The sequence below is a fragment of the Kogia breviceps genome, chromosome 8 (genome assembly GCF_026419965.1).
Source record: "Kogia breviceps isolate mKogBre1 chromosome 8, mKogBre1 haplotype 1, whole genome shotgun sequence".
NCBI classification, from domain to species: domain Eukaryota; kingdom Metazoa; phylum Chordata; class Mammalia; order Artiodactyla; family Physeteridae; genus Kogia; species Kogia breviceps.
The window spans coordinates 109,600,302-109,619,022 of record NC_081317.1 but is presented as its reverse complement, the minus strand read 5'-3'; the positions used below and the strand labels follow the sequence as shown (position 1 = coordinate 109,619,022).

Genomic DNA, 18,721 nt, shown 5'->3' with positions numbered 1-18,721 from the left:
GCTCCTCCAGCCACCCACTTGCAACACTCTCACTCAAATTACAGTACTAGAAAATAAATATGATGGTGTTGTCTGCCCACTTATAAAATTACACGGAAATTTGAAAACTTCGATCCTCATATGAAAAACATTCAACCTCACTAATAATAAAAATGCTAATTAAAACAGCAATTAAATATCACGTTTGCTTATCAAATGGGCACAGATGTCAAACAAAAAACTGATTCCTGTTGGCAAGAGAGTTATGGAAGAGGCACTTCTATAAATACATCCAGTGAAAGCATCAAAAAGTATAGCCTTTATTTTTTTAAACATCTTTATTGGAGTATAACTGCTTTACAATGGTGTGTTAGTTTCTGCTGTATAACAAAGTGAATCATCTATATGCATACGTATATCCCCATATCCCCTCCCCCTTGTATCTCCCTCCCACCCTCCCTATCCTACCCCTCTAGGTGGTCACAAAGCACCAAGCTGACCTCCCTGTGCTATGTGGCTGCTTCCCACTAGCTATCTATTTTACATTTGGTAGTGTATATATGTCCATGCCACTGTTTCACTTCAGCCCAGCTTAACCTTCCCCCTCCCCATGTCCTCAACACCATTCTCTACGTCTGCGTCTTTATTCCTGTCCTGCCCCTAGGTTCTTTAGAACCACTTTTTTTTTTTTTTTTAGATTCCATATATGTGTTAGCATACGATATTTGTTTTTCTCTTTCTGAGTTACTTCACTCTGTATGACAGACTCTAGGTCCATCCACCTCACAACAAATAATTCAATTTTGTTTCCTTTTATGGCTCAGTAATATTCCATTGTATATATGTGCCACATCTTCTTTATCCATTCGTCTGTCGATGGACACTTAGGTTGCTTCCCTGTCCTAGTCATTGTAAATAGTGCTGAAATGAATATTGTGATACATGACTCTTTTTGAATTATGGTTTTCTCAGGGTATATGCCCAGTAGTGGGATTGCTGGGTCATATGGTAGTTCTATTTTTAGTTTTCTAAGGCACCTCCATACTGTTCTCCATAGTGGCTGTATCCATTTACATTCCCACCAACAGTGCAAGAGGGTTCCCTTTTCTCCACACCCTCTCCAGCATTTATTGTTTCTAGATTTTTTGATGATGGCCATTCTGACCTGTGTGAGGTGATACCTCACTGTAGTTTTGATTTGCAATTCACTAATGATTAGTGATGTTGAGCATCTTTTCATGTGTTTATTGGCAATCTGTATATCTTCTTTGGAGAAATGTCTGTTTAGGTCTTCTGCCCATTTTGGGATTGGGTTGTTTGTTTTTTTGATACTGAGCTGCATGAGCTGCTTGTAAATTTTGGAGATTAATCCTTTGTCAGTTGCTTCATTTGCAAATATTTTCTCCGATTCTGAGGACTGTCTTTTCATCTTGTTTATGTTTTCCTTTGCTATGCAAAGGCTTTAAAGTTTCATTAGGTCCCATTTGTTTATTTTTGTTTTTCTTTCCATTTCTCTAGGAGGTGGGTCAAAAAGGATCTTGCTGTGATTTATATCATAGAGTATTCTGCCTATGTTTTCCTCTAAGAGTTTTACCATGTCTGGCCTTACATTTAGGTCTTTAATCCATTTTGAGTTTATTTTTATGTATGGTATTAGGAAGTGTTTTGATTTCATTCTTTTATATGTGGCTGTCCAGTTCTCCCAGCACCACTTATTGAAGAGGCTGTCTTTCCTCCATTGTATACTCTTGCCTCCTTTATCAAAGATAAGGTGACCATATGTGCATGGGTTTATTTCTGGGCTTTCTATCCTGTTCCATTGATCTTTATTTCTGTTTTTGTGCCAGTACTGTCTTGATTACTGTAGCTTTGTAGTATAGGCTGAAGTCCAGGAGCCTGATTCCTCCAGCTCTGTTTTTCTTTCTCAAGATTGCTTTGCCTGTTCGGGGTCTTTTGTGTTTCCATACAAATTGTGTGATTTTTTTGTTCTAGTTCTGTGAAAAATGCCATTGGTAGTTTGATAGGGATTGCACTGAATCTGTAGATTGCTTTGGGTAGTAGAGTCATTTTCACAATGTTGATTCTTCCAATCCAAGAACATGGTATATCTCTCCATCTGTTTGTATCATCTTTAATTTCTTTAATCAGTGTCTTATAGTTTTCTGCATACAGGTCTTTTGTCTCCTTAGGTAGGTTTATTCTTAGGTATTTTATTCTTTTTGTTGCAATGGTAAATGGGAGTGTTTCCTTAATTTCTCTTTCAGGTTTTTCATCATTAGTGTATAGGAATGCAGTAGATTTGTGTGCATTAATTTAAAAAATTTTTTTTTTGCGGTACGCGGGCCTCTCACTGCTGTGGCCTCTCCTACCGTGGAGCACAGGCTCCAGACGCGCAGGCCCAGCGGCCATGGCCCAAGGGCCCAGCTGCTCCGCGGCATGCGGGATATTTCCGGACTAGGGCACAAACCTGTGTCCCCTGTATCAGCAGGCGGACCCCCAACCACTGCGCCACCAGGGAAGCCCCTGTGCATTAATTTTGTATCCTGCTACTTTACCAAATTCATTGATTAGCTCTAGTAGTTTTCTGGTAGCATCTTTAGGATTCTCTTTGTATGGTATCATGTCATCTGCAAACAGTGACAGCTTTACGTCTTCTTTTCCATTTTGGATTCCTTTTATTTCTTTTTCTTCTCTGACTGTTGTGGCTAAAACTTCCAGAACTATGTTGAATAATAGTGGTGAGAGTGGACAACCTTGTCTTGTTCCTGATCTTAGTGGAAATGATTTCAGTTTTTCAGCATTGAGAACAATGCTGGCTGTGGGTTTGTCATATATGGCCTTTATTATGTTGAGGTAAGTTCCTTCTTTGCCTACTTTCTGGAGGGTTTTTATCATAAATAGGTGTTAAGTTTTGTCGAAAGCTTTTTCTGCATCTATTGAGATGATCATATGGTTTTTCTCCTTCAATTTGTTAATATGGTTTATCACATTGATTGATTTACATATATTGAAGAATCCTTGCATTCCTGAGATAAACCACACTTGATCATGGTGTATGATCCTTTTAATGTGCTGTTGGATTCTGTTTGCTAGTATTTTGTTGAGGATTTTTGCATCTATGTTCATCAGAGGTATTGGCCTGTAGTTTTCTCGTTTTGTGATATCTTTGTCTGGTTTTGGTATCAGGGTGATGGTGGCCTCATAGAATGAATTTGGCTGTGTTCCTCCCTCTGCTATATTTTGGAAGAGTTTGAGAAGGATGGGTGTTAGCTCTTCTGTAAATGATTGATAGAATTCGCCTGTGAAGCCATCTGGTCCTGGGCTTTTGTTTGTTGGAAGATTTTTAATCACAGTTTCAATTTCAGTGCTTGTGATTGGTCTGTTTATATTTTCTATTTCTTCCTGGTTCAGTCTCAGAAGGTTGTGCTTTTCTAAGAATTTGTCCATTTCTTCCAGGCTGTCCATTTTATAGGCATAGAGTTGCTTGTAGTAATCTCTCATGATCCTTTGTATTTCTGCAGTGTCAGTTGTTACTTCTCCTTTCTCATTTCTAATTCTGTTGATTTGAGTCTTCTCCCTTCTTTTCTTGATGAGTCTGGCTAATGGTTTATTGATTTTGTTTATCTTCTCAAAGAACCAGCTTTTAGCTTTATTGATCTTTGCTATTGTTTCCTTCATTTCTTTTTCATTTATTTCTGATCTGATCTTTATGATTTTTTCTTCTGCTAACTTTGGGGGTTTTTGTTCTTCCTCTAATTGCTTTAGGTATAAGGTTAGGCTTTTTATTTGAGATTTGTCTTGTTTCTTGAGGTAGGATTGTATTGCTATAAACTTCCCTCTTAGAACTGCTTTTGGGTGGTTGTGTTCTCATTGTCATTTATTTCTAGGTATTTTTTATTTCCTTTTTGATTTCTTCAGGGATCTCTTGTTTATTTAGTAGTGTATTGTTTAGCCTCCATGTGTTTATATTTTTTACAGATTTTTTTCCTGTAATTGATAACTAGTCTCATAGTGTTGTGGTTGGAAAAGATACTTCATACGATTTCAATTTTCCCAAATTTACCAAGGTTTGATTAGTGACCCAAGATATGGTCTATCCTCGAGAATGTTCCATGACCACTTGAGAAGTGCATATTCTATTGTTTTTGGATGGAATGACCTATAAATATCAATTAAGTCCATCTTATTTAATGAGTCATTTAAAGCTTGTGTTTCCTTATTTATTTTCATTTTGGATGATCTGTCCATTGGTGAAAGTGGGGTGTTAAAGTCCCCTACAATTATTGTGTTACTGTCAATTTCCCCTTTTATGGCTGTTCACATTTGCGTTATGTATTGAGGTGCTCCTATGTTGGGTGCATAAATATTTACAATTGTTATATCTTCTTCTTGGATTGATCCCTTGATCATTATGTAGTGTCCTTCTTTGTCTCTTGCAACAGTCTTTATTTTAAAGTCTATTTTGTCTGATAGGAGAATTACTACTCCAGCTTTCCTCTGGTTTCCATTTTCATGGAATATCTTTTTCCATCCCCTCACTTTCAGTCTGTATGTGTACCTAGGTCTGAAGTGGGTCTCTTGTAGACAGCATATATATACAGGTCTTGTGTCCAGTCTTGTATGGTCTTGTATCCATCCATTCAGCCAGTCTATGTCTTTTGGTTGGAGCATTAATCCACTTACATTTAAGGTAATTATCGATATGTATATTCCTATTACCATTTTCTTAATTGTTTTGGGTTTGTTTTTGTAGGTCTTTTCCTGCTCTTGTGTTTCCTACCTAGAGAAGTTCCTTTAGCATTTGTTGTAAAGCTGGTTTGGTAGTGCTGAGTTCTCTTAGCTTTTGCTTGTCTGTAAAGGTTTTAATTTCTCTGTTGAATCTGAATGAGATCCTTGCTGGGTAGAGTAACCTTGGTTGTAAAGTTTTCCCTTTCATCACTTTAAATATGTCCTGCTGCTCCCTTCTGGCTTGCAGAGTTTCTGCTGGCTTGCAGAGTTTCTGGCTTGAAAAATCAGCTGTTAACCTTATGGGGATTCCCTTGTATGTTATTTGTTATTTTTCCCTTGCTGCTTTTAATATTTTTCTTTGTATTTAATTTTTGATAGTTTGATTAATATATGTCTCAGTGTGCTTCTCTTTGGGTTTATCCTGTATGGGACTCTCTGTGCTTCCTGGACTTGATTGACTATTTCATTTCCCATGTTAGGGAAGTTTTCGACTATAATCTCTTCAAATATTTTCTCTGGTCCTTTCTTTTTCTCTTCTTCTTCTGGGACCCTTATAATTCGAATATTGGTGTGTGTAATGTTGTCTCAGAAGTCTCTGAGACTGTCCTCAATTCTTTTCACTCTTTTTTCTTTATTCTGCTCCCTGGCAGTTATTTCCACCATTCTATTTTCCAGCTCACTTATCCGTTCTCCTGCCTCAGTTATTCTGCTATTGATTCCTTCTAGAGTATTTTTAATTTCAGTAATTGTGTTGTTCATTACTGTTTGTTTGCTCTTTAGTTCTTCTAGATCCTTGTTAAATGTTTCTTGTATTTTCTCCTTTCTGTTTCTGAGATTTTGGATCATCTTTACTATCATTACTCTGAATTCTTTTTCAGGTAGGTTGCTTATTTCATCTTCATTTATTTGGTCTTGTAGGTTTTTACCTTGCTCCTTTGTCTGTAACATATTTTTTTGTCGTTTCATTTTTTTTTTTTTTTTTTTTATGTGTGGTGCTGTATTCCTGTCTTACTGGTTGTTTGGCCTGAGATGTCCAGCATTGGAGTTTGCAGGCTGTTGGATACAGCCGGGTCTTGGTGCTGAGATGAGGACCTCCGGGAGGCCTCACTGTGATTAATATTCCCTGGAGTCTGAGGTTCTCTGTTAGTCCAGTGGTTTGGACTCGGAGCTCCCACCATAGGAGCTCAAGTCCGACTTCCAGCCTGGGAACTGAGATCCTGCAAACTTCGTGGCATGGTTAAAAAAAAAAAAAAGAAAGAAAAGAAAGAAAGAAAGAAAAAAGGAACAGTACAATATCAAAGAATAAAAAACAAAATAAAATTAGAAAGATAAAAAATATATTAGGGGGCTTCCCTGGTGGCACAGTGGTTGAGAGTTGGCCTGCCAATGCAGGGGACACAGGTTCGTGTGGACACGGGTTTGTGTCCCGGTCTGGGAGGATCCCATATACCGCAGAGCGGCTAGGCCTGTGAGCCATGGCCACTGAGCCTGCGCATCCGGAGCCTGTGCTCTGCAATGGGAGAGGCCACAGAATTGAGAGGCCCACATACCGCAAAAAATAAATAAATAAATAAATATAAATATATATATATATATATTAGGAAAAATAAAAGTACAATTGATTGAAACAACTGAAACAAGGTAAAATAAAACCACAACAGAAAAAAGAAGAAAAAAAGGGTGTGGGGGACAAGCCAAAAGGAGAGAACAGTAACAAAATATAAAGAATAAAATAAAATTAGAAAAATATAAGATTTATTAGGGAAAATAAAAATATAAAAGAATCAACAGGGTTTCCCTGGTGGCGCAGTGGTTGAGAGTCCGCCTGCCGATGCAGGGGACACGGGTTCATGCCCCGGTCCGGGAAGATCCCACATGCCGCAGAGCGGCTGGGCCCGTGAGCCATTGCCACTGAGCCTGCACGTCCAGAGCCTGTGCTCCACAACGGGAGAGGCCACAACAGTGAGGGGCCCGCGTACCGCAAAAAATAGCAAACAAACAAACAAACAAACAAAAAGAATGAACAACAATGAATCAACAAGGTAAAACAGAACCCCAATCTAAAAGAGGAAAAAAGAAAAAAAAGAAAGCCTTGGCTATGGAGATGGAGTTTAGGCAGGGGTGGAAATTAGGCAGGGGCGGGGCTTAGGGTTGGGCGGGACCTAGGAGGGTGGGGGGGTGACATTTGAGTGTGGGGCGGGGCCTCAGCTTAGGACCTGCATGGAAGGAGAGAGGCAGCAAGTCAAAAGGAGGGTCTCTGGAGTGTGGATCTCTGGAGTTTGGAGGTGGGGCCCTGAGCGAGGTTGTGTGGGTGGGGTTTAGGCCGAGCGCCTTGGAGGGGGTCTCAGAGGGGATCTCCGAGTATAGAGGTGGGGCCCTGGGTGTGGGTGTAGGGGCGGGGCTTGGGTTCTGCACGGCAGGAGGGAGGTTCCAAGGGCACAGGATTAGGCCTGGGGGCCCAACAGGCTCCCCAGTGTCTAAGTGGACAGGGAAAGCACTGGCCGTGTTCCCTTCTGTTCCTTCGTGCCCCTTCCCCATCACCCACAGGGTCTCCCCCATCCCCACTGGACCGCTAACCGAGGGTGGGTCCCGCTGGGTGTAGGAACTCCTCCCCTCCCCCAGTCACCCCTCAGGGGTGCTGGTCCCATAGGTCCGGTCTTCACTTTTGCTCCCTCTTCCCTCCCTCCCACTCCCTCAGGACCCACGCGGCTGGAGGGGGCCTAGGTGGGCTGAGGATCAGACCTGGGATCTCAGCAGGTTCCTGGGAGCCCAAGTGGGCAGGAGAAACCTGGCCACGCTCCCTTTTGATTCTCTGCCCTCCCAATCGTCCCCCAATTTCCCCCTCCGGGCGTAGGGTCCCTTCCCCTCCCCCAGCTGCCCCTCAGGGCACCTGTCCCATCCCGCCTCCACTTCTCCTCCCCCCTCACTCCCCCCACACCCCACGTCCTACCTGGTGGCTGGGGGTTCCTCCCGTGGTCCCCCACCGGTGCCTATAGGTGCCCTAATTGTGAGGAGATGCTAATTCCTCATCCTCCTAGTATGCCATCTTGACTCTACCCCCAGTATAGCCTTTCTGAAAATCAATTTGGCTGTATAAAATCCTGAGCATTTTTTTAAAAAGTCGTATGCTTTGACCCTACTTCTAAGATTTTATTCCAAGATCTAATCAAAGTTATGAACAAAGATTTGTGTAGAAGAACAATGATGGCAGGTTAAAATCACCAACCTCAACAGAAACAATGTAAAACTCCAACATTAAGAAAATGGCAGCCTGAAGGCCAGCTTAGGGCAAACTAGACACCTGCCTCCATCCATTCAGGCTACTATAACAAAAATACCACAGATTGGGTGGCCTGTGAACAACAGACATTTATTTCTGTATTCTGGAGTCTGGGAAGTCCAAGATCAAGGTACTGTCAGATTCAGTGTCTGGTGAGAGCCCACTTCCTTGTTCATAGCCAGCCACTGTGTCCTCACATGACGGGAGGGGTGAGGGATTTCTCTGGAGTCTCTTTTATAAAGGGCATTAATGCCATTCATGAGGGTTCCACTCTCATGACCTAATCACCTCCCAAAGGCCCCAACAAATAACACCATCACATTGGGGGTCAAGGTTTCAACATATGAATTTCCAGGGTCACAAACATTCTGTCTATAGCAACACTGCAGGGCAGAACCCAGAGGATATGAAATTCTACAGATATAATTAGCTGTGCATGCAATGACTCATCTCCAAAGTAAGAAAAGAAGTGAAGCTGAGGGATAAGGCCATGAGTACAGTAGACAAGGAGGAGGAGTTCATCTAAATCTGCAATGCCCTGTGAAGTTGCTGATGCTGCTTTTTTTTAAAATGACTTTTTAAATGACACATACAAGTAGCAAAGAATTCATGAAATGCAGAACATACAAAGATAGTTATATTTTAACCCAAACACCACTATATGAAATAAATCAATATTAATATGAAAGTGCACATCATTCCAGGCAGCTCTCCATCATATATAAACTAAATAGAAGAAATATTTTCATAAAAATAGGGTCATAAGTTCTACTTTTACTAAAAAGCATTACATTTAATTTTACTTTAATTTTAGAGAAAGAATAGAAAATAAAGTGAAATGTAAGGAATTGCTGAAGTTTAGATAAATATTTTTCACCACTAGGGATATTTTATGAAATCATAAGGAAAAAAGTTTAAGGAAAAAAGAGGTTGGAGTCATTTCATTTAAGATCTAGATATGATTTAATTTTAGACAAAAGCAATACTGTCTCTGATGAAAGTTAAGGAAAATGGCATTCTCATATTTCCTTTCATCTTCTTACTTTTGTTGGCTATATTATTTTTCTTTCCAGTGGAAATACATGTAATAATACCTATATTCTGTTCTGTTACCATAATTCTCATAGTTGTTTGATCTTAGTTCTACAACTTTTTTTAAAAAGTAAGGGAATGGTAAACACAAGATTCAAGAGAGTTGCCTTCTGGTTGGGGAGGTAAGGTAGTAGGATTGAGGAGGGACAGACAGATAACTTCAATTATGTGGGTGCTATGCTCATGACTGTGTGTTTACTCCCAGTCTGTTTACAAAATTGGAATTGTGTCATATTTAAAGTTTGATACTATCTTCAAAGTGCTGAGAAAAAAATAACTGTCAACTGAGGACTATATACCCAGCAAAACTATCTTTCAAAAATGAAAGTGAAATTAAGACATTTTCAAATAAATAAAAGTGTGATACTTCATAACAGCAGTGTTTTACTAAAGGGACCCCTAAACTATGTATTCTAGGAAGAAAGAAAGTAACCCTAGGAAGGAGGTGTGAGATGCAAGGAAATGAAAACAAGGAAATTGACAAACACAGGAGTAAATCCAAGCAAATAATTTCTGTGAAAAATGAGGGAACACTTTCCAACTTATTCCATGAGGGAGAGTATGACTTTGGCAGTATTAAAAATAAAATTACAGGTCAGACTCACTGAAGAACATAGATGCAAACGTCCTGGGGAAAAAATTACCAAACTAAATTTAGATTATAAAAAAGTCACATATCATGATCAAATTTAGCTTAGCCCAGGAAGGTAAGGACATTTAACATAGACAAATATAAAAACATAATCCTCTACATTAAGAAATCAAAGGAGAAAAATCACATAATCATTTCACAGGTGCAGAAAAAGAATTGGATAAAATTGAACGCTCCTTCATCCAGCTGCTTATTACCTCTCTAACCCAATTCCTGCTATGCTTTCCCTTGTTCATTCACTTTCAGGCATGCTGGTCCCCTTGCTGTTTCTTAAACAAGCCATGCAGCCTCCGACCTCAGTCTTTGCACCTGCTACTCCCTCTTCATAGAATGTGCTCTCTGTCATTATTTGCATAGCTTGCTTCCTTATGTCCTTCCAGTATTCACTAAAACATCACCTTCTCCATGACTCCTTCCCTCATCACCCTATTGAAAACGGCATCCCTCAGCTCCCACACTGTCATCCCCTTCCTTGCCCTGGTTTACTCCGTAGCATTTATCCTTCTAGAACACCATAAAATACTTGTTTGTTTTATTTGTTGTATTTTTCTCCTCCACACTGTAAGCTCCACAAGGGCAGCACTTTTTGCCTGTTTTGTTTTGGGATGTATCCCTAATGGTTAGACTGAGCCTTTTCGCTCACTTCCTCTCTCTCTCCATTTCCCTGATCCCAGTAATAGTATAAAGACGCCCCCTCGATTCGACTATCTCCAGATTTGATCATGTTTCAATTTATAGCATCACCTTCGGGAGGATGTATAGAGTTGCCCCTTGGCAACTGTGGGGAATTGTGGGGAATCGATTCTAGGACCCGCATGGGTACCAAAATCCCAGGATGCTCAAATCTCTTATGTTGAATGGCATAGTATTTGCATATAACCTATACACATCCTCTTGTAAACTTTAAATCATCTGTAGATTACTTATAATACCTAATGCAGTATAAATGCCATGCAAATAGTTGCTGGTACAGCAAATTCAAGTTTTATTTTTTAAACTTTTCCAGAATTTTTTAAATAAGAATTTTGGGGGGAAGATCATATAGAACAGAATTGAATGTAAGAAGAGGTGTCAATGATCACAGACTTGTTCATCTTTTCCCCATCGTGGTGGCATTTGAAATTCTTCTATTACTCATTTGGATTCCAATCTCTGAGCTTCCCTCTCCTTTCTCCTAGCTTCTAAGTCAAACAGATTTTTGTCTCAGCAAAATAACCCTTCAGTTACTACCAGGGACAGACTGGTATGTGGGCTACAACAGATGTACAAGACAAGCTCTACAGGCGTGTAAAAGGGGTCAGTGTCAAGATAGAATTTATCTAATGCAGCATTTCCTCTCAAGTGCCATTTATCATCCCTTAGATGTTGAACTCCTTTTAAAAATATTAGATTCTCTTTTTTCACAAATGCTGTTTATTATTTTACCCTTGATTAAGGACAGGCTTCGAAATTAGATTGACTTGCTTCATTTCTGCTAGCAAATTCCCTTTCTTGACTTCCAATTCTAATTTTTTCCCTTTGCCTTGAAATTCAATTTGTACTCTAACACTTTGAAAAACAATGTCAATTAGAAGTTGGCAATTTTACGGAAGCTGTTTGTTCCAGAATACCTTTTAGCACATCCACATCAATGCAGTGTCTACTGGTGGACCCATATCCTAAGGAAACTGAGGGTGACTACGAAGTCACCAGGTGTGACAATACCTCTGACGTCATGAAGCCTTCGCTGTGACGGAGCAAAGAGACCCAGTTGCCTTAAGGTTATTAAGTCCAAAGATGATAGTCTATTAGAGCACAAAGGTGTCTGGTGTCAGCTGATTTACGGTGTGTTTTGGGAGGGTGTGAATAGAGGAAAGGAACGTTAGTCACAGAGCACGATCCAGAGAGTTATCGTCAGGTCCTGACCCACAGAGGATGCCAGGTCATGTCACAATAGCATGTCCAAAGAGGTTGACAAAGCCAGGACTTCCTGAGGGAAGAATCAGAAATGCCAGCACATAACCAATAGAAGTCATAAATCAGGGGAAGATGCACTAGGTAGGCAGTGGACCAGAAAAGCAAGCTAGGTGTTCGATGAGGCAAATTCTGGAAATGGGCTAATGGCCTCTGCCGGTTCCCTTCTTTTTGTAAGGGCTTGGGAGGGGCAGAGTTTAGGAACCTTCCAGCCCAACATCTGTGCTGAGCAAGGCTCACAAACAGGCAGCTCCACGTGGCTTCCCCAACTGAAATGAATCACTCCTTCCCAAAACTCCCATAGCCCTTCATTACCTCATTTACAGCCCTTGAAATAATGGATATGGAAGTGCTTTGTAAACTGAAAAGCACTGTACAAATGTCAGATGTTGGGGGCTTAGCAGGGGAGCAATAGATAATGCATCTCCCCCACTCCTGAGTCAGTAACCAACGGTGAGAGACACGGGGAATCAGCCAGATGCAGATCAATTCATCAGACTTATTACAGATAGCAGCTGGTTCAGATTCAGGGCCACACTGAACTTCCTCATACTCCACCCCAGAATTAAAATTCTCCACCCAGTCAAGGCCGATTGCCTGCAAAATAGGCTGACCGAGGAGCCCAAGCCCATCAGAGGGGTCATCCTCCTCCCACAGGAGGCGTGAGGCAGGGAGCAGGGTGAGGGGAGGCCAGAGTGTTACTCTAAGTCCCTCCACGTTGAAACACAGAGGAAGAGACCGTCCATTCATCTGCGCTTCATGCTTCAGTCCCTCATGTACTCTGCAGGCTCTATGCTAGATGCTGGGGATATAGAGATAAATGAGGCCTCAGAGCGTTTGTAATCTAGTAAAAGCTATTAACAGTCCAATGCAACAGCCACACATTAGGAAGGGTGGAGTTCATTCTCCTCAGGTGAACTGGGGAAGACTTCATAGACCAGGTAATAAGTGAGTTGGCTCTTAGATTATGTGTAGGAGTTCACCAGATGGAGAAGAGAAGGAAGGGAATTATTCACAGCGAAGGAAGCAGCAGGGCAAAGACAGGAAGGCTCAACCTCTTTATGAAATGAAATGAGGCACAAATAAGCAAATACACAAAGCCCTTCAAGAGTTATTTGTAGTGAGGTGGATGGACCTAGAGTCTGTCATACAGAGTGAAAAGTAAGTCAGAAAGAGAAAAACAAATACCATATGCTAACACACATATATGGAATCTAAAAAAAAAAAAAAGAAAATGGTTCTGAAGAACCTAGGGGCAGGACAGGTATAAAGGTGCAGACGTAGAGAATGGACTTGAGGACACGGGGAGGGGGAAGGGTAAGCTGGGACGAAGTGAGAGAGTGACATGGACATATATACACTACCAAATGTAAAATAGATAGCTAGTGGGAAGCAGCTGCATGGCACAGGGAGATCAGCTTGCTGCTTTGTGACCACCTAGAGGGGTGGGATAGGGAGGGTGGGAGGGAGATGCAAGGGGGAAGAGATATGGGAACATGTGTATATGTATAGCTGATTCACTTTGTTATAAAGCAGAAACTAACACACCATTGTAAAGCAATTATACCCCAATAAAGATTTAAAAAAAAAAAAAAACTATAGGGACTTCCTTGGCAGTCCAGAGGTTAAGACTCTGCGCTCCCAACTCAGGGGGCTTGCATTTGATCCCTGGTCAGATCCCACAGGCCACAAATAAAAGATCCCACACACCACAACGAAGAACCAGTGCAGCCAAATATATACATTAAAAAAAAGTACAAAGCTGTATTCTACCGCGTCTTACTTTTCTATACACCGAGGTTGAAGGCAAAATTCAGATTAATATCCATGCTTTTCATCTCAAGATAAAACATAATTTTTCTTTCTAATCCTATTTAACATATATAATGAAAACTTTTGGAATTTGCTTTTGTTTCTTTTTCTAAAAATAAGTCCCAAAAGTGTATTGAAAAAAGACGCAACCTTTATGAACTGTGACACAGATGGTTCAGTTTGGGATCTCTTTACTGAAAGATACGCTTCAACAGACAATAAAAACACAAGAGGAGATACCACTATTTACTCATTTCTATTGGAACATTAAAGGAAATTTACATAGTCTACAGCTACATTTAGTAAAATCCCCTTTCTTATCCTGTCTACTCCTCGAACACTTCAAATCTGGTCAGAACCTCTTTCCTCAACAGTCCTCTCCAAGACAAATAAAGCCTTCTTCAGATAGGGTAAGGGAATACCCTCACCTTAATCATTTATGTTTTATGTCTTAAAAGGTGTATTTGCAAAACATATGAGCTATGTGAAATATACAAGCTATGTAGGTGAGGATACAAATTCCCATTCAATGTGTAGAGAATTCCTTGGTCATCTGGGAATAAAATCCCTATCCGAACATATTTCCCACTGCTCTCCATACACTGAAAAGCAAAATATTTCGGCTGCTTCCTCCAAGTTTAAATTTTTAGGATCCTCTTATATGCAGTTGTCATAATTTTGTTTCTGAGCAGCTTCCTTCATCCTAGGGAATGGAATTGCCTCCATCTGTCATCTGAACTTTTTCAAATAAGCTTTCTCCAAAGTCTGAGGACAGTCCTTGCCTATAAACTCTAAGATGTCAGAGTCACTTTCTCCAACTGTTCCCATCACATACACCTCACCAGACACTTTTCCTGATTTGAAGGGCACCCCAGAGCCTGTACCCTTCACCACCCTCTGTACTCTCCCTGGTCCCCACCTGGCCTTGCTAATCTGCTCAGGGGTTACCTTTGACCCCTAATGACTCATCTGGGCTTCACAACAGCAGCCTCAACAAACACCAATCAGAACACTTGACCCGAATATTCCTAAATGTCAGCTCGTTCCCTACCTTCCACATGGCTGTGCTTCTGTTCCCAGGGGTGCGTTGTTCTGTTATGGTTATGACTAAGGGCACCAAATTACTCAGGGAAAACAATATATATCTGTAACAAAATAACAAGGAGTTAATATATTTAATATAGTTAAAGACAATACAAAAAAATTAAGATCCTCAATTGACAAATGGATAGACAAACAATTCACCAAAATCAAATACAAATGCTTTAAAAACTCAGGTGAAATTTTCACCCTCTCAAGTAACCAAAGCAATACAAATGGAAACAATGACAAGGTAAAATTTGATAACAAAGATATTTAAAAGATGACATCCAATGCTGTCAAATGTTTAGGAAGACAAGTATTCTGGTAAATTGGTATAATCTATGATGAAAGCAATATCAGAGTATTTGCTTTCAGTTTTAAGATTCTCTCATAATGATAACATGGAAATAAAAGTATATATAAACAATGATACTCAGCATTTTTTGTATACTCAGTATTATTTGTAGTAGCAAGAAAAATAGAAATAGCCTTAATGTCTATTTTTAGACAGATAGTTAAGGAAATTATTTTTTATGATGGTGATAAAGATTTTAATGCATAAGCAAATATTTATATATGTATGTATAGTGTAATTCTGGAAATACAGGCTGATATGCAAGGAAAACGAATAAAAGGAAATACACTAAAATATTAACAATGATTGAGTTTAAATGATGGAGCTATGGGTGATCTTTTATCTTACCCAATTTTTCTGTTCTTTAATTTTTTAATAAGAATGTATTTTATCTATAATAAGGGGGGAAACTTTTTAAAAGGTATTTGAATTGATAATCAAGAGACCTGTTTCTAGTCCAAGTTCTACCACTAAAAATAGTTATTGAGCTTTGAATAATTCACATCATCTCTCTGAGCTGAATTTTTCGAATCTGAAAGTGTGGTGGCTTTGCAGTGTATCAACTTGACAAACGGAAGTGGTTCCTAAAATTCCTTACCCGGTAAGTTCCCATCTGGGGCGGCTCTGCAGAATTGGGAGGGTGGCAGTAAAGAAGCCTCCATATTTGTTCCTATGCTGGGCGGGTCGGTGCAGGGGACCAGGAAGTTTATCTGCTGCATCAGTTTGTTGGTGTGGGCAGAGGTCAGTTCTGAAGCTCCTCTATCTTCCTTCAGATCCTCACTCAGCTTCTCCATGTCCTGGACTACACGTGTGTTGACCTCTGTCATGAAGGGCACCAGCTTCTTCAGCAGAACATCCACACCATCAAGGTCAAAGGCAGCAAGAACAGACACAGGTTTTGGTCCCTCCTCATGGGCTCCAGCTCGTGCTTCTGGGTTCCATCTTGTCCTGACTCTCCCCTGCGTTACATGTATCTCTCCTGCCCACTCTGCAGAATTCAAATCCCAGGATCAAAGACAAAAGCCACAGGGAGAAATTCTGGTCACCTCCCACAATTGTGTGAGGTCAAATTCCTATAATAAATAAATAAATACCTAGTGGTCATGCTTCTCGGATTGAACCATGACTGATCTAGAAAGTAAGAGGTGGATGGGATTTATTTATTAAAGTCCAAGTTTCCTTCCAGCCTTAGAGCATCTGAAAGTAAACTCAAAGTCTCTTCACATCCATAATCAATAGAAAAACCAGAGCATCATCTCTACGCGAAATTAACATCAGCATAAAGTTGGACCTTTCAGGGTGAGGTGCCAAGCTTACACAGGGGTAACTCTGCCCCTCCCAAGATCCTGTGGAAAAGATGGTAAAATAATTTCAAAGGTATAAACCCACAAGGAGCAAGAATTGAGCCAACAGTAGGTTCAGAGCTTTAATAAATTGCTGGAAGACATAAAGTAGATGGAAGAATGGTGACCAAGGAAAGGAAACAAAGGAAGAGACCTCCTCGAATATGATGAAAGGACCTGCATGACCTGAAAGACTAGATGCTGAGACAGCAGGTGACAGGAGCACAGGAGTGGGAACTAGTGCTTAGAACTCCAGGAGCAAGCGAGGGCCTGCCTATTAGATATGTGACCCTAACCCCAACCCTTCCCTACTTCAGGCAGCAGGACTGCCACAATCAGGCATTTCGCCGCTGCCGAAAAGTCAGTTGTTCTTCATTTTCTTTTAAGTTATTCTCAACTTTAAACACTATCTGGGGGGAAATTAGGGCACCTACTAAGCAGTGTCACCACAGAGCAGAGTCCTCCATTTAATTCCGTGTAGATGTCCCGCAGCATAGCAGCCTCCTCCCCACCTGTCCCTTTCAAAAGCCCTACACTCAGCCACCCCATTTCTCTGCTCAGACTCCCAATTCAGTCTCTATTGCTTTGGTATTAAATGTCAACAAATATTTGCCATGTAAATGAAAAAAGTCAAGCAGAAAAAAATGACAACACCCCCCCAAAAAAAATTCAGGGCCCAGAAGAGAGCTAAAAACATGAGCAAAACAAAATCTGTAGAACCAAGAATTATATTCTATGAATAAACGAGCCATGAAAGAATAAGAAAGAGCTCTGAGAATTCAAAAATCTGGCTATATGGTTGCTGAGATTTTTTAAGTGCAGTAGAATGATTGAAAGGTAAATTTGAGAGTATCTCCCAGAGTACAGAAAGAAAATATATATATATATTTTTTAAAAATATAAGAGCAATTTTAAGAGTGAGAAGATCAACCCAGGAGGTTTAACATCAGATTAACAAGTGTTCTAGAAGGAGATAGCAAATAAAGCAGGAAGGAAGAAATTATGAAGGATATAATATAAGAGAACATACCAAAGTTGAAGAAAGGCACAAGTCTTTAGATTTAAAAGTGAACCCCTGAGTGAAGGCTCAAAGGATGAAAAAAACCCCTACCTAGACATGGTATTATGAAATTTCAGAATACCAAGAATGAAGAGATTGTAAAAGTATACAGGAAAAAAGAAAGAACATATAATATTATACAATATAATAGACATATATAGACATAGGATTTAAAGTTTGAAAAAAGTGAGTATATAATAAAGACAAGTAGTGGAGTGTGAAAAATTAACTATCTGTTTGAACTACATGTTAGGCACCATCTCCACTGAGAGAAAATGGGGATGACATCACAGCCACAGAGAATAAACCCACGTGTGGTGCTTTGAACATCACTGAACAATACTTACATGATCATAAAAGTGTGAATAATGTTTCCTGATTTTAAGCTTATAGAATCAACATATAGAGCGATCTTGGAAAAGTCCACGGTGGTCATAGAATGCAAAGTATCTGTTACCAACTTTGAAGTGGAAGGAAGTGGGGAGAAGTGGAAGAAAGGATGCAAGCAGAGGTTTCCGCATCTGACTATCCAGGGAAGAAGAAACCAAGCCTAGCGTTAGAACTCTGCTGGGCCAGACGCTGTAAGAATGATCTGGTCTTCCATCATGAAGAGAAATTGATATTGACAAATAAAGAAGCAGTGATATAAGCCTGTTTATATTATCATATTACTATTTGTCTTAGAGACTATAAAAGTGACTAACCAAAAGAACCCAAAACAGGAAGGGTTGAGAAAAGTGGTTGTCCTGGGGAATGAGCCTGGGAGTGAGAAGGATGTATCCTTAGACTTCCTGAGCCTTGAGAGGAGGGGCTGCCTCCGAGTGAAGCCTGCATGGAGAAACCAGGATTGGGAGACAGAGAGAGAGAACAATCTCCATCTGATGACTTGTCAGGGCCCCTAGGTCAAGCTGGGTGCAGAACTGGATTTAGTGCGTTCAGGCTACTTTAACAAAATACCATAAACTGGGAGGCTTATAAACAACGGAAATTTATTTCTCACCATTCTGGACGCTGGGAAGTTCAAGATCAAGGTGCTGGCAGATTTGGTGTCCTGTGAAAACCAGCCTCCTCAGAGTGTTCTCACTGAGTCCTCATGTGCTGGAAGGGGCAAGGGAGCTCTCTGGGGCCTCTTACACAAGGGTATTAATCCCATTCATGAGCACTCTACCCTCATGACCCCATCACTCCCAAAGGCCCCACCTCCAAAACCCATCACCCTGGGGGTTAGGATCTCAACACATGAATTTGGGGTAACACATTCGCACCATAGCATGCGCCAGTGAGTCTGCTTTTGAATTGGGTTTCTGGAACTTTGTCTTAAAATTACCCAATAGCCACCAACTCCTTCTACCCCTTCCCAACCTCCAGTTGAAGGCCTTGTCTT

General features: G+C 40.5%; 1 long non-coding RNA gene across 1 annotated transcript; it reads right to left on the bottom strand.

Annotated features, from left to right (window-relative positions):
- Window positions 1-5,744: 5,744 nt before the first annotated feature.
- On the bottom strand, window positions 5,745-15,919 carry LOC136794678 (uncharacterized). The gene is made up of 3 exons (XR_010841755.1): window positions 15,533-15,919; window positions 14,548-14,641; window positions 5,745-5,931 (listed from the first exon to the last, which is right to left on the bottom strand). It is a non-coding gene; the product is annotated as an uncharacterized lncRNA (long non-coding RNA).
- Between the last annotated feature and the right edge of the window lie 2,802 nt (window positions 15,920-18,721).